This window comes from Peromyscus maniculatus, chromosome 9, assembly GCF_049852395.1.
Source record: "Peromyscus maniculatus bairdii isolate BWxNUB_F1_BW_parent chromosome 9, HU_Pman_BW_mat_3.1, whole genome shotgun sequence".
NCBI classification, from domain to species: domain Eukaryota; kingdom Metazoa; phylum Chordata; class Mammalia; order Rodentia; family Cricetidae; genus Peromyscus; species Peromyscus maniculatus.
In genome coordinates, this window is record NC_134860.1 from 90,349,503 (window position 1) to 90,366,914 (window position 17,412).

A 17,412-nucleotide genomic window follows, 5' to 3' on the forward strand; every position below is an offset into this window, starting at 1 on the left:
CCAAAAAAGATATAGTTTTTCTGCGATCTCGTTTTGTCTATAAAATTCATTTGGAGTGCTCTGTGAGATGTGTGTCTTCCCAGGCAGTCTCTGGCAACTTAATACAGATTCTCTATTTGGACATTGCTTGAGTGGTCTTTGGGTCTCTACCCTGCAACAATATGAATAAATTATGATTAAAATTTTGGTCTGGGTAACAAATAAAATTTCAGTGTAAGATAAATAGATATGTTTCTGTAATTAGCTAGTTATATAATTTATCAATCATACTAAGGCATTTTTTTAATAATTATGTCAGAACAGTGGCGGTAACCAAAACTCTTCTGGGTAGTTTAGGGCATATGGTCATCCTTCTCAGAAGAGTTCAGATTTAAAACCTTAGCTATTCTCTTCAAACCATACTGCTCCCTTCCTCCTGCTAAATACAAGATAAAATGAAATAAAAATAAAGAGGTTTTCTCCTTAATATACAATACAACTGATGAAAATCATTGGGGCTTCAGATGTGCTTCAAAGGTCAGCAGCACATCCTGCTCCCAGCACCCTGGTTGGGTGGTTCACAACTCCCTGTAATTCCAGCTCCAAATGCCCTTTTTGGATCATGAGAAATACTCATCCATATACATATATCAGGACATAAAAAAAAAACATTTTTTTAAAGATGGAAAGGAAAGGAAATACAAGGCTAGACAGTGCAGAAGTTTCTGCCTCTTGTATTCTTGCTGAGACCATTTTAGTTTTAACTAGAATTTGTTGGAAAATCTTGTGAAAAATTTAAGCAACATTTTTCTCGGAACCCAGCAAACTAGCTTCTTGTGCAGAACCTCCCCAATTAGTCTTATCTTAGTGTCTATTAAACTGCCTCCTCATGCAAAATTCCTGATGAAGCTATAGAGCAAGATACCAGGATGTAGTTTTTTCCTCAAAAATCTCCTTGGTCTAAATGCTTATGGCTACACATAAGTGTAGTTCCAGCCAGCTCTGTCTTAGTCATGTCTGGTGGCACCCTGTAACACTTTGTAATAATGGAGTTTATGTTTACAGAGCTAATGTTTTTTGATGAGACTCTGATCAGGGCCCCTTAGTGGGGAGGGGTATTTGGTAGAATTTTTCTAGATTATCACAAATTTGGGAAAGATGAAGAGGACAAGGAGTAGTTGTTTCCATAAACAAACACAAAAGATATTCACTAAGAACTACATGCACCAGTGACAAACTTCCCTGTTTTAGTATTACAAAGAGCCAACCATGCCTGAATATATATAGTTCCTAGAACTGAATTATCATTAACCTTGAAAAATTTCATGGTCCATGTTTTATTATTCTCATTTTATTTCTCATTTCCAACTGAGCTCTACTGCCAACCAACATTATTTTTTGTCTTTCAATAATTACCTGGAATTGAAACTTCTACATGAAGTTTTCCACGATTCAGTCATTTAAAGAAATTAAATAGTCTTGAGCAATAATTAGTCAGAGCAGTTACCCATTTTAGATGAGTCATCTGAAAAATAAATGTCTTAAAAATCCTCCTCAATAGGAGTTGCTGCCTGAATTTTTCTGTAATTGCCTTAATCCTTCAGCACAATAACTAAATGTCCAAACACTCCTTCTATAATTTTACTACCCAATAGCCAGCTCTTGTTCATCAGTGTTGCAAGCCTATAGTATTTTAAATGCACCAGGGTAGCATACTTTGAACTAAATCTAAACCGAATTTCTATAAATGGCTAATAAAAATCCCTGGAAAGATATTTAGTGACTTCAAAGTTTCTTATGGTGAAGTTAAGCTGTATTTCCTTTTAAACTGCTTTTTTCACACTCATAAAATTACATTAATTTCCAACAATAACGCTATTAATAATGATATCCATTCACCACTATAGGGTTGATAATAGAAATTAGATGCATCATTTTGTTAGTTCAACACCTATGTATGTAAGCTATTTTGAGCTGAATTTTAAATTTCCAATCTCATCCACAAATTCAATATGTTTGTGATTACTACACACACACATACACACACAAACACATACATACACACATAGACACATACTCATAACTCTCATTTAAACAATGAGCTCTATGAATTCAATAAATGTATCTTCTTTCTTTTTCCATCTATCTAATTCAAAGAAAACCAGTATTTTTTGTAAATGCTCTTAATCAAACATATTAAAAATTTCAAAATTACTTTCAATGAAAAGAGTAAAAATAAAATAAAAAGAAATAAATCTAACTACAAAAAAATTAGAATGAAGGAGGGAGGGGTTATTACTAATTACTCTTACTGAATGTGAGTTCAATTCCTAGTGCCCAATTTCAGCAGGCCCTCATGGACAGTTGCACTCATATTTACATACATACTCATCCACCCACCCTCCCTACCCACATACATATAATTAAAGTAAAAATGTATCTTTATTAAAATGTTTTGTTTAGATTAGTAGCATCTGTTGTATAGTGATTACTTACTTGCTTCTCTACAAAAGCAAAATGGTAAATTTATCTTTCATATACATATGGGAAAATTAAACAGGAGTTATTTAAGAAAAACATAAATCAAAATGCCAATTCAATAATAAGTATGAAAATTTACTACAAGTCATCAGTTCACACTAATTTCTTGCTAACATTCCCCCATTGGCTTTGTGACTCTGTAGTAGCTTCTAGAGGAAAATGTCTTGAGAGATTATAAAACATTAATGAAACATGGATTTCTTTTGCTACATCATTACTTCCCTCACCTTCCCTGACATTAATGATTGCCTTGGAACCTCTTTGCCCAGGGTTCTAGGCCATGTAAGTTAATCGTGATGCAAGAACTTCCACATACTCTCTAATGTATACTACTTCAGAGTCCACAGAATAGGAAGGCTTATAAACCAGATTCAAATGTTGATCACAGATAGTACCAAAACACAACTAAAGCACAGTGAGAAACAAAGTGGTGAGACAAAGTAACATCTTTTTTTTTTTTTTTTTTTTTTTTTTTGGTTTTTCGAGACAGGGTTTCTCTGCGTAGCTTTGCGCCTTTCCTGGAGCTCACTTGGTAGCCCAGGCTGGCCTCGAACTCACAGAGATCCGCCTAGCTCTGCCTCCCGAGTGCTGGGATTAAAGGCGTGCGCCACCACCGCCCGGCCCAAAGTAACATCTTTAAGATGGTATTCAAGAAAGACAGAAGTACCAAATCACCTCCATTCTGGACACACACAATACTCCTCCATGTCCTTTTTCTTTCTTTGCTATATCAGTGTTTCGCACTGGTGATATCCTTTAAAAACAAAAGTCATTGATTTGAGCAGTAGGACAACCAGGCATAAGGCTGCATGGGTGTGGGCTCTTGATGTATTGTAGAGATCCAGGAATAAGTATAACTTGGATGTCAATCCTATAGTCAGTATTATAAAACATGCCCATGAGATATATCTTAAGTAATCAACAAAAACGATAAGCTAGACTGGGTTACCCAAAAGTTTCTTAGTCAGACATTTTGAAATTTTACTGATTATTTGAGGCTTGTATACTAAATTATATGACTATTTATTATATCATAAATATATACAATGCAGATCTGTGGTGTAGCAATATCATCTGAATTGACACCTTCTATCCTGAGAGGCCCATTAAGGCTTGTAAAATAGGGCAAGTAGAAAAAGCAAATAGGTCTTGAGAAGCTACTGAAACATAGAATTCACAGAAACCCCATACCTCCTCCAAGGTCGTGCAAGCAACAGAAAGTTGCTGGCTAGGGAAGACACTCCATCTCTCCATGTTGCCTGCAAATTATGCAGAGAGTGCTAGATATGGAACTTTTGGAAGACATCATAGATTTGGTTATGTATGCAGTTACCACTGACTCACTCATGTTCTTGTAAGCAACTCAACTATATTCCTACAAGTCACCTCAATAATTCATTAATTCACTATGTTTTTTGGTCTATCATTGGCTGCCTATCTAGGTATGAGTAGCTACTTGTTTGCATTGCCCCAGAATATGTTATACAATAAGATGCTTCAAAGAGATTTAGTGCATTTTTATTCTGTCTATTCCTTTCAGAGTTACATAAGAGTTCATTTATTTATCAACCTCATATAATACTATGAATTCTGCTACCATCCAAAAAAACTCTTTTGTCATTGGTTATCTATTGATAATAAAAATGTTGTAAGTAGTTTTGATAATTTTTATAAATACAAGCATATTCAACTAAGATTTTAAAATATACTTAAAAGCAAATTCACCTGTCAGATGCAAGAGAAAGTACATGGGGAAAACAAGAGGTTTTGTTTTCTTAGTGGGTTTTGAAGATAGTCTTACCATGTAACCCTATATAGTCTGGAATTTAGTATGCAGCATATACTGGACTCAAGCTCAAACTCATCCTACCTAAGCAACTTAAGGACTTTAAATACAGCCACACACCACAATTTCTGAGCAAGATATATAATTTTCTAGTAAATAAATGGCAATCTCATGTTTTCTTCGAACTCATGTCCATCCACCTTGATGTGTTCAAATGTAACAATTTCCTTTTTGCACCCAGAATCATCCTGCGTTCATGAGGAAAAAGAGCAAAACTTAATGTTTACCCTTAATGTTTTATCATGTCATCAGTACTGCTCTAATGCTGGAAAAAATAGATTTTTAAAATCTTTTCCTACTTCAAATACCAACAACTTTAAAGATCTATTACCACTGTACAGTGTTCCCATCAAAACAATCACAGGCATCATTCAATGTGTTTTTAATTCACATAATGCATTAATAAATGGACATAAAAGATGTGAGGAAAGTTTTAACGTCTTACCATTCATATAATCATGAGAAGCATTGCATCATTTTCTTCTAACTTATCTTTAAGTGTATTGATGATGAAAGAGAAAGTGACTTTTTCTTTTGTTTGTACAGAGTTACATGTGTTCGTGTGTATCTTTCTTGATGGAAAGTTGTTAAACATACACTACACTTTGTAGTTATTTGTGTGTGTATATATGTGTGTGTATGTATGTATATATGAAAATAATTTTGTATGTAGATGCACTATAATACACTAACACTATTATAATTGTAGCATCTATACACTATCACTCACACTATCATATCTCTATTTCCATGCCCATTAATATGTATTATGTATAGGTATATGTGATGTTTCAAATAAGAATGGTTCCCATAAGCTCATATATTTGAATGTTTAGTCATTCACCCAGGAGTGGTAGGATTCAAGAAGGATTAAAAGGCATGGTTTTGGAGGGAGTATGTTACTGGAATTACACTTTGAGGTTTCAAAGTTTAAGCAAGCTCACTGGAGTTCTCTTCCTGCTACTTGCAGATCTGGATGTAGAACTCTCTGCTACTACTCTAGCACCATATCTACTTGCATGCTGCCAAGCTTTCAACCATGATGATAATGAATTGAAACTCTGAAACAGGTAGCAAGCCCCAATTAAATGCTTTCTTTTACCAGAGTTGCTGTGGCCATGGTGTCTCTTCATAACAATATGAATATACTGACTAAGGTGTAGCTAGAGTTTTCCTGCCTTGCCCACAGTCAGGACAAATCTTTGTCACCCACCAGTCCCACAGCCGCTCAGACCCAACCAAGTAAACACAGAGACTTATATTGCTTACAAACTGTATGACCATGGCAGGCTTCTTGCTAACTGTCCTTATAGCTTAAATTAATCCATTTCCATAAATCTATACCTTGCCATGTGGCTGGTGGCTTACCAGCGTCTTCACATGCGGCTTGTCATGTGGCGACTAGCAGTTTCTTCCTCCTCAGCCTTCTGCTTCCCAGAATTCTCCTCTCTCCTTGTCCCACCTACTTCCTGCCTGGCCACTGACCAATCAGTGTTTTATTTATTGACCAATCAGAGCAATTTGACATACAGACCATCCCACAGCACTAAGGGTATATTAAAAGAACCATTTTATATGTGTTTGTATGCATATATATTTTTTCCTAAAGTAACCTAAGACCATACCAAAATTTATTTCATTTTATGTATGTAATATTAAAAGAAATATTAGAGTTAATCCACTTTTTTTTTGTTTTACATAATATAGCTTCTTTGACCTAAAACTCAACACATCACTAGTACATAAATTCTCAATTAGATCAGTGCAGCAGTACAAGCCCATAGAGTTGAGGAAGCTGGCTCAGACCAGTTACAAAGGCATACACATAACATACTTCCTTTTGAGCCAACCTGTAGTCTGCCAGAGGGACCAACAACAGGTGTTGTCATAGTAATGATAGTGTCCAGCCAATGAGGGACAACCATGCAATGCTGCCAGATTGCAACATAGACTAGGTGCTGAGAGGAGGGTATATAAGGCCTTCCCCATTATTAAATAAATGAGTTTGTTGTTTGTCTTCAAGTGACTCCCAGTGTCTGTGTTTTGATGCAGCAGCCTTCTCACCTTCTCCCTTGAGGGAGTCGTTAGAATCCGAGCAACATCTGGCAGTTAAACATGGGGCTTCCATTACCTTCTCTCTCCCCATGCAGGTTCTGATCATCTCCCTCTCTTCACTCCCTGTGCTTGACAGCGCCCCCAAGACAGTGTGTTATGGTGATACTTTATTTGTGCTGAAATATGGTGATATTTTATTGTGCTTTAATAAATCCTCCCTGGAGATCGAGGAAATCCAGCCACTATAGTAAATATAAAAGTCAGGCAGCACATGCCTTTAATCCTATCACTTAGCAGGCAGGGTCTCAGTGTGTTCAAGGCCACACTAGAAAATAGAGCCAAGCATGATGACATACCTTTAATCCCAGTACCAACCATAGAGACCTGGAGGTTTTTTAGTGACAGAGCTATATAGGAAGAGAAAGTGAGGTAGCTGGGCTAAGACAGCCATTGAAAGGGAAGAACAGCAAGGCAATGGAGGTGTCAGTAGACAGGAAATAACTGGCATTTTGGAAGCTGCAGAGTTGGTGTGGTAAGGTTGGCTGGTGGCTTTCTCTGATCTCTCTAAGGCTTTAACCCCTATATTTAGCTCTATGATTTTTATTTAATAAGACCATTTAGAAATCCGTCTACAGTATGTTTTATTGAGAAGGCCTCTCAGTGTTGTGTTGTTTTGGTCCCTTTGGCAGGTAAGCATTGGGATCCCCATTTCTTTCCTTCTTTTGTGTGGTCTGTCATGTTGGTCTTCTCATCCCATCAGGAAGGCACTTTTTTTTTTCTGTTCCAATATGCCTGTGCCTCCACATATGGATTGACCCCCCAGGAGGTGGAACCAAGGCTCAGCTCCTTAAAGCTGTCCCTTGTCTGGAGACACCATGTAGACATACGGCCTTGCCCTAAAAACTACAGAAGTCCCCTACTAAGCACAAGACATAAGGGTCTGATCCAAATTCTGCCCCTGTTGACTGCCATCTTTTCTCTGACTGTTGTTTGCTTGCTGTTTCCCTCTAAAAGATGGGTAACCTTCTCATCACCCCCACAACTTCCGTGTTGGTTATCTCTATGACATCTGATGGTTAGAAAGCAGACAGTTTTGACCCCATCTAATCTGTCAAGGAGAAGGTAGCTGTCAGTTTGGACCCTGAGATATCACTCAGTTTGGGCCTGGCAAAATCTGTCAAGGAGAACATAGCTGTCAGTTGGGGCCCTGCAAAATGGCCAAGGAGAACATAGCTGTCAGTTTGGGCCCTATGAAATATGTCAAGTAGAACATCGCTGCCAGTTTGGGCCCCAGGGAATCTGTCAAGAAGACAGCTATCATTAAGTCATGTGCTGTTTGCCCCTCTGCTCCACCACTGTGGGTAGTTACACCTCCTCTGTGGTATTCTTAGGGAAATCGACCCCAGTACCTGCCTGCCTCAAGAGGTGGCTACTCTCCTGCAGTGCGTGGTGTCTTACAACCCTCACAGCCTGCACCACTGCCAGTCCATAGTCCCATTGAAGCCTTTCCAGTCAATGTGGGCCCAAATGCCTATGCCCAGCCCTGGATTCCCACTCCCATAGCTGATCTCTCCCTTATCTGGAAGACAGCCAATGAGTCAGGCCCAGATTCCTCCTACTTTCAGCAGGCCCTTGCTCAATGGTCCATGCTATTGCAAACATTTTGATTGGTACCATTTGCTTAAAGCTGTGTTGGAGCTTGCAGTCTATGATAACCAGGCAGACTCTCAAGCCCAGACAAACTTCTTATTTAACATCCCGGTGACCTATGATACGCTCACAGGGTGCGGGGAATATGTCCATGCTGTGCACCGGGCACAAGATTGGCTTCAATTTCTATTTTCAACACATATCGGCCCTGGCCCTCAAGGACCTACAAGGGGCTCAACCCAACCTACAAGCACTGGGTGTCTCTGGCAAAGAACACACCCCTGCCCCTGGTGAGATGGATAGATCCTTTCTCCCTCCAATGGTAGCTGCCAGTCCTCCTGCTGACCTGTGGGAGAGGGTATCCTTCTGTGTTTTCTCAGAGTGCCCCTACACCAATATAGGTCCCATGATATAAAGAGGCTGTTTGATTCCTCCTGGATTTTCACTTATGTTTTGATTGGCTAGGTGATGCTTTTAATCATTCTCCCTTTTAAGTGTTTCCCACAGCACATCTGGCAACAATGGGCAGCCACTAAAGTGACTCTACAGGTGTTAATTGCTCTTATATATTCAACTCATAACATTCCACAGGAGGTTATGCATGCCTGGGTTTCTGAATTCAAAAGGCTACTGCCTGACTGTCCCCACCCAGGATGACTCCCCAGGGATGGATGTTCTTTGAGGGCTGATAGTCAATGATGGGTAAGAGCTTGTTTGGCAAGCCAAGCTAATACAGGAACAGTCCAGTTGTTGAGCTTCCTGCCCGCCACCCCAAGGCAGGGTCAACAAAGCCAGAGCAAGGAACTCTGACTCTGGCTGAGTGTCCATATAATAAAATAAAAGGATGGATATATAGTAGGACAGGTCATTAGGGTCAAGGAAATTGACTCAGACCAATTGCCAAGGCATGCATATAATGTATTTCCTTATGAGCCAACCTGGAAGCTGCCTGAGTGTAGCTTGATTTTAAAGAAGGAGAGAGCCATTCTCCAACTCCAAAGTCAGCTTTAAATTTTAATTGAACTGGGACTATTAGAAAACCAATAGTGTTAAATCTTTAGAGAAAAGCAGAAACAAACATTTAGGAAGACATAAAAATTTTTTAGATAATATATACCCATACACCATTTCATTCTGTTTCTTGGGATAGATGATTTGTCCCTTTTCTTCAGTTGTCTTATTTGTCCAGTGTTCTTCAGATTCCTTAACCTTAATTCTCCTAAAAGACAAAAACAAAAACCTTTCCCCAAGACTAATTTTGGGGATGTTTCCTTTTGACAAGTTATTATCTGATTAAATGAAAAGGCATGTGTTATTGATACCAGTTAGTTTAAGTTGGATGTTCATGCTGGTTGATGAACTATCACCTCCTCTAATTAAGAGGTCTCTCTTGTTCAAATCGAACCTTTATCAATTTTGATGGTACCCACAACTTATCTTCTCCTGTAGAAACAAAAGCAAAACCACGTCCCCAATGTAATACATACCCTGGTTTCCATTCTGAGGTCAGCACATCCTTAAAGTATATAGGCTGATTTAATTCTGTAGTTTTTTCTATTATCCAATGTCTCTCTGCAGCTGTTGTTCCTTTCTCATTGGCATTCAGAAAATTCAAAGTTAGAAGAGCATTATGCAGTCTATTTCTGGGGGTTTTTGTTACCCATTTCTGTTTATTTAGCATATCCTTTAGAGTTCTGTTTGATCTTTCTATAACTGCTTGACCTGTAGGATTATGTGGTATGCCTGTAATATGCTTTATATTGTAATAAGCAAAAAATTGTTTCATTTTAACAGAGACATATGATGGAGCATTGTCAGTTTTGATTTGTGCAGGTATACCCATGATGGCCATAACTTCTAGCAAATGAGTGATTACAGAATCAGCTTTTTCAGAACTCAAAGCAGTTGCCCATTGAAATCCTGAATAAGTATCGATAGTGTGGTGTACATATTTCAATTTTCCAAATTCTGCAAAGTAAAACACGTCCATCTGCCAGATTTCATTTCTCTGAGTACCCTTTGGGTTATATCCTGCTGGTAATGGCGTTTGATTGTAGAAGGAACAAGTAGGACATTTCTTTACTATTTCTTTGGCTTGTTGCCAGGTTATGGAAAAATCCTTTTTTAAACCTTTACTATTAACGTGATGTTTTTTATGAAATTCTGAGGCCTCCAGCACATTTCCTATCAATAATTTATCAATTTCATCATTGCCTTGTGCTAGAGGGCCTGGCAGACCAGTATGGGATCAAATGTGAGTTATATATAAAGGATGATTCCTTTTCCTGATTGTATCTTGTAATTGAATAAATAATGAAGTTAATTCTGAAGTATCAGGGATAAATTCTGCAGTCTCAATATGTAACACCACTCTTTCAGCATACTGAGAGTCAGTTACTATGTTGAGAGGTTCTGAAAAATCCATTAATACCAACAGAATAGCATACAATTCTGATTTTTGAACTGAATTATACGGACTTTGAACCACTTTACTTAAATTTTCTGATTTGTAACCTGCCTTTCCTTCTTTGTTGGCATCTGTATAAAATGTACGAACTCCAGATATGGGTTTTTGCCGTACAATTCGAGGCAAGATCCAATCAGCTCTCTTTATAAGATCAATTCTATTGCTTTTGGGATATTTGCTGTTAATTTCTCCCAAAAAATTACTGCAAGCTCTTTGCCAAGGTTCACTTTCTGTCCATAATTTTTCAATGTCCTCCTTAGTTAATGGTACGACAATTTCTGCTGGGTCTATGCCTGCTAATTGACGAAGTCTCAATTTTCCTTTGTAAATTAAGTCAGAGATTTTTTCCACATAAGTTTTTAATTTTTTATTTGGTTTATTTGGTAAAAATATCCATTCCAATATAATATCTTCCCTCTGCATTAATATTCCAGTAGGAGAACGCCTAGAAGGTAAAATAACCAAAATGCAATCCAGCTTTGGATCAATACGAGTTAAACCAATATGTATATATTAAAGATATCTTGACTTTAAAATTTGGATATAAGGATGTGTTACTTTGGAAAGGAGACTCTGCTTTTGTCTCTACAGAAAGCCAGAGGCTATGGATTTGTTCCTGATTAAGATACATCACGTTTGACCAGCCAAGACCACCTGAAAGGTCTCCGATGACACCATGGCCCAGATGATCCAACATCCAGAATCGTTTCAAGGCAACTGGCTCAGATGATACGGTCTCACGGACTACTCCATGATCCTAAAATTTTCTTTGCATCCCCATAAGATACAGCGCCCCCCTTCAGCAGGAAGTAGTGAAGAGAAGCTATGCCCAAATTCCCAAATATACCAAGCCGGCTTTGGAGATGTGTAAAAGTTAAAACCTTCCTTTTTAAAAAAAGAAAAGGGGAGGTGCTGTGGGATGTTCTGTTTGTCCTGTGGGAGCCCATTCTCAGGTTCTTTGTGGTGTTACCCAGCAGGTCCGTATAGAGGATGATTAGGACCTTGGGCCTGAGTGCAGGTGTTTGAGATGGTCTGCACTTGGCTGTGCTGGGGGATGGTCTGTATGTCAAGTTGCTCTGATTGGTTAATAAATAAAACCTGATCGGCCGTGGCTAGGCAGGAAAGATAGGCGGGACTAACAGAGAGGAGAAATAAAAGGACAGAAAGGCAGAAGGAGACGCTGCAGCCGCCGCCATGACCAGAGACACTGCAGCCGCCGCCATGACCAGCAGCATGTGAATACGCCAGTAAGCCACCAGCCACATGGCAAGGTATAGATGTATGGAAATGGATCAATTTAAGATAAAAGCACAGTTAGCAAGATAAGGACAGTTAGCAGGAAGCCTGCCACGGCCATGCAGTTTGTAAGCAAAATAAGTCTCTGAGTTTACTTGGTTGGGTCTGAGCAGCTGTGGGACTGGCGGGTGACAAAGATTTGTCCTGACTGTGGGCAAGGCAGAAAACTCTAGCTACACCTGAGGGCCCAGCAACAGGTGCTGTCAGAGTTCCTGGTTGCTGTCAGAGTTCCTGATTGTGTCCAGCCATTGAAGGATGCCCAAGCAATACCACTAGATTGCCACACAGACTAGGTGCTGGGAGGAAGATATATAAGGCCTTCCCCATTATTAAATAAATGAGTTTGTTGTTTGTCTTCAAGTGACTGCCAGTGTCTGTGAAGTTGATGCAGCACCTTCTCACCCCCTCCTCCAAGCGAGCTGTTAGGATCCAGCAACAGATCAGATATCATTGCTATTTGTGTATCTGTGTGGAAATGTTAAAGCTTCTCTAAGTATAATTTTTAAGGAAAAAGCAACAACAATACAAGTAAAAACAAAAACAATATAGTAACATTCAGTCTAAAATTTATACAAAGACAGTAGCATAAAAAGATCAGCCAGGCTATTGTGTAGCTTTTGTTACAAATAATAGTGTGCAATAGTAATATGAGTTACTGGAATGATATGTGCTGGCTCTGTAAGTAAATAACTGCAACAAAAAGTCATGTTAGTGACAATCAAAGTGATCTTCCAAAGTTTTAAGGTATTGTATTTTCATGTTTTAAAATAAAACCAATAAAAACAGAAGAGAATGCAGTAGTATTTAATTTAAAACAGTTTGATAGGATTTTAAAGTACTATGTTATAAGTAAATCTCACTGATAAAATGAAATGAAATTTAAGTTCAGGGCAGAAAATAAAAGAAGAAATGTTCCCTAAGCAAAGTAATCAGCAGAAATCTAGAGTTGAGTCATAAATAGAGAATAAGAACTCCTTGACACGATCATGGAACTAATTATAAAAGATGTTTGGGCAGAAAAATAGTTTTTTGTTTGATTTCCTAGTATTTGTTATTCTTTATTCAAATGTTTCAACATTGACCTGTGTTAGCTCAGTAGTAATTCATCTCATTCTGAGAAAGGCTGTATAGAAGCTGTTAGAAAAAAACTGTGTCAATTTCTTCTGTGATAAAATCTTTAATCCTGTAAGAAAGCTCTGTAAACAACTCAAAATAGCCTCAGAAGCCCCGAAAACTGACTGGATCTCAAGTAGACCAGACCATCTGAGCTGGAAGAAAAAGACACCAGCAAAGACCCCTTGAAGGAGTTTAGCCGAAGTGAGACACCTGGGAAAGACACATTCCGAGCTGTTGATTTTCTTGCAGCTGTGAAATGTGGTGTAGAGTCCCAGGCTTCTGAGCTGAGTGGCCACCTGTGCTGGGTGAGCTTTGGCGATACAGCTGTCTCTGAGTCCTTTCTTCTCCTGTAAGTAATCTCTCACTCATATGCCTGTAAGTAATCCAAATAAAACACATCACTTCACCAAACTGTACTGCAGTGATAACCATAATTTGGTCTGTTATGAGTTCCCTATCTTGGTGAGTAGACATATATAGCATATCTCCCCAGGAACAGTTTGTTTTTGTCATACAACAATACACTTGAGCCAAATGATCCAATTCTATACCTTGTTATGACATGGAATGACTTTAGAATTATGGACAAGTCATTAAACACTTTATGTCTATTTTTTTTCAATTTTGAATGCTTAAGTGAACCAATAAAATATGAATAAAAATGTATCTGCTTAAATATCTTTCAGTAATTATTAATAATGGAATAGTATTAATTTATTTAATATATCTCCCTGGATTCATTCTGTCATATTAGTGGTAAGAAGATAAAAAAGTAAATTACTTGATCTGCTAAGAGGATTGACAAGAAATAATTACCCAGAATTCTTTTCCTAAGCATTGTAGAAATTCTTTATCATTCTAACTAAATAAATGGAAGAGTAGTTTGAAAGGTAAAGAAGAGGCAGACCTGCCAGGAACTTTCATTATGATGAATTTATCAGTGATGAATCTCCAGGATATTCTTCTTATTTTGGACAACCAGATTGAATACTGAATGAGTTTCACAATTCAGAAATTGTATAAGGACCATGTAAATATGCAATATCCAAGAATGTCTCTTACTTTAAAGAAAGCACAGAAAAGGAAGAGACTTTAAAGACAGATTTCTGTTTCATCATACATCAACAGCCTAGGAAAACACCCATATTTTTCTCTTCACTTATTCCAGCACTATTGCTTTTGACAGGCAGTGAGCTGGTAGCCCAACATATTTGCCACAACAATGGCCCAAAAGCACAGACAGTTTCATCTTTTCCAGATGGTAAGAAGTGCCTTTTTCATATAGTATGTGGTCCAAAAGGACACCAAAAAGCAAAAGGGAACTCCTCTTTCTACCCAGAAGAACTTTTCCTTTTTCACAGTCACTGATGCAGTTTCAGAGGAAGCTCATTAGGCATCTCGACTTTCAGCCTCATTCAGGATATCATATCCTTATGTCACATCACTGGTGGTCACCTCGTAGTACTAATCAGGCTTTCTTCAGCCAAGAAGTTTGCAGAAAAAGCTTAATGTAGAGCTACAATTCTCAGATTATGCTATAGTAATTACAGAATACACCACAACTGTCCACAGAGCCCACATGTAGAAACTGGACTTCTGTGTCACTTTGCAGTCATTATTGGGGCTATGTATCTTTCATGTCTTGATAGTTTCACAGAAAGCTAAGTAAACCATACATAAGTTCAACTATAAAAACACAGTAATGCGAGTGTTCATAAGTTATTCATCAGTTTGTGTCTTGTAGGTAGAGCTGGGCAAATGGTACTATTTATGTTTCCTCTAAGGTGCAGAGTCATCCTGCTGGACTTGTAGCAAAGTCAAAAGCTGCTTGTAAATAGAATCTCTTAATACAAACAAACACAGAATGAAAGAAATCATCATTTTATATAAATGGCAGGGAATAGCCTGATTTCATATATGGGCTAAAAATAAAACTTTAAACAGAATAATGGGAACTATTCATCTGAAAAACAGGAAGGAGAAAAAGAAATACAAAGCATAACAGCAGGATCTGTGGTTCAATAACAAAAAATCTGTCCCTGACTCATTACTCTTCCCAAGAGAGAAGAAGACATAATGTTTAAATAATCAGTAGCTAAAAGTAACTGAACTTCAAAGTGGCATACACCTAAGGATTCAAAAAAAAAAAAAAAAAAAAAAACACTAGAAAAGCATAGTAAAAATTCTGAAATCTAAAACTCATGAAATGTGTTATAAAAAATATGTACTTAAATGAAAAAGAAGGCAAACTTATTGATAGCATAGTTTCCCCCAAAAAATCATAGAATCAAGAATGAAAGGACACATTTTTTTTTTTTTTTTTTTTTTTTTTTTTTTTTTTTTTTTTTTTTTTTTTGGTTTTTCGAGACAGGGTTTCTCTGTGTAGCTTTGCGCCTTTCCTGGAGCTCACTTGGTAGCCCAGGCTGGCCTCGAACTCACAGAGATCCGCCTGGCTCTGCCTCCCGGGTGCTGGGATTAAAGGCGTGCGCCACCAACGCCCGGCGAAAGGACACATTTTTAAAGTACTAAATTAAAAAAAAAATGACAAAATAAATGTCTTGGTATCTTTTCCTCTGTCTGTGATAAACTAAAGAAAAAAAGAAAGAACACAAGGAAGAAAGGGAGGAAAGAAGAGAGAAAGAGAGGGAGGAAAAGAATGAATGAAGATGGAAACAAAGGAAGAAGACAAACTCAGACAAAAACAGCTTAAGGAAGAGGGTTTATTGAGACTTGAGGTTCAAGGTACAGTTCATCATTGTGGTCATGCCAAGGCAGCTGGAGCTTGAAGCAACTGGGAACAGTACTATCAAGATAGAGAGTTTAACGCGGGCAGTGGTGGCGCACGCCTTTAATCCCAGCACTCGGGAGGCAGAGCCAGGCGGATCTCTGTGAGTTCGAGGCCAGCCTGGGCTACCAAGTGAGCTCCAGGAAAGGCACAAAGCTACGCAGAGAAACCCTGTCTTGAAAAACCAAAAAAAAAAAAAAAAAAAAAAAAAAAAAAAAAAAAAAAGATAGAGAGTTTAAATATGAGTGCTCAGTTAACACTTTCCTCTTTGTACATTCTAGGATACCAGCCCAGGGAATGGTGTTACCCACAGTGGGTGAATCTTCCCAACTCACTTGATTTAATCAAGATAATCTCCCACAGTCATGCACAGAGATTCATCCTTTGGGTGATTCTAGATCTTATCATTTTAACAATTGCAGTTGATGTCTACATTAGAATATTGTATCCAACAGAACATATTTTAGAAATGAAGAAAACCTGAAAAAATTTGTGGAAAAAAGAAAATGAATCAGTAACATAATTACTCCAAAATAATATCAAAATGATGTTATCTTGGGAGAGAGATTATAAAAATAGAAAAAAAATCTTGAAACTTTAGCAAAGAAAAAAAAGTACATGGAGAGGTAAGCATAAACAGAGTGAAATTTTCTGCTACTTTTGAGTTGTCTTTATTATGTGTAACTGCAGAAATCATATTAAAATACTGCTTAATATGATGAAAATAAGTACGGGTAACATTAGCAGTCAAGAGGACATTACTTAGTTAAATATATGTGCATTTGGGGGAAATGGTGCTGTCTGCTGATATCTCTTCAATTTTTTTTAAGTTCATCTATGTATCAGATAATGCTTTTTGTGGTCAAAACTGTAAAGTCATGATAAAACTGCCAAAGCCATCCAGCTTTCATCTAGACAATCAGTAAACATTGCACATTGTGATTCTAAATTCTCCATCCTAGCAGCTGTCTTAGATTGTATGTTATATGAAGAAACATCATGAATTTGCTGAGTAATATACCTGTACCTACATAGGAGAACCATTCCTCCCAATAGGAGTGCTGCCTCTCTGTCACCTCCCTTCTTTGTCAGACATTAGTTTTGGGATTATTCTTCCTGTTCTTGTTTGCACAAACAATAAACATTCTCATTCTTTTATCTCTTGCTGTTCTTATTGAGTTTGCATGCAGCAAAGACTAAACGTACTGTGCTCAGCTGTATAAATACTTGAGATTTTCAAACCTTAACCAGAGAGAAGAAAGGTGTATAAAAGAGTAAGGTGTCTTCTTCATGGTTTCAATGGAGCGCTAGACTGTGAAGTGTCCTTGTGTCATCTCTGTAATTAATGCTGGATATTGTTACTCTTGGGCATATACCCAAGGAATGCTCAATCATACCACAAGGGCATATGCTCAGCTATGTTCATAGCAGCATTGTTTGTAATAGCCAGGACCTGGAAAAAAACTGGATGCCTTTCAACTGAAGAATGGATAAATAAAATGTGGTACATATACACAATGGAATACTACTCAACAGAGAAAAACAATGACATCATGAGGTTTGCAGGCAAATGGATGGATCTAGAAAAAATCATCCTGAGTGAGGAAATCCAGACTCAGAGAGACAAACATGGTATGTACTCACTCATAGGTGGATACTAGATGTAAAACAAAGGAT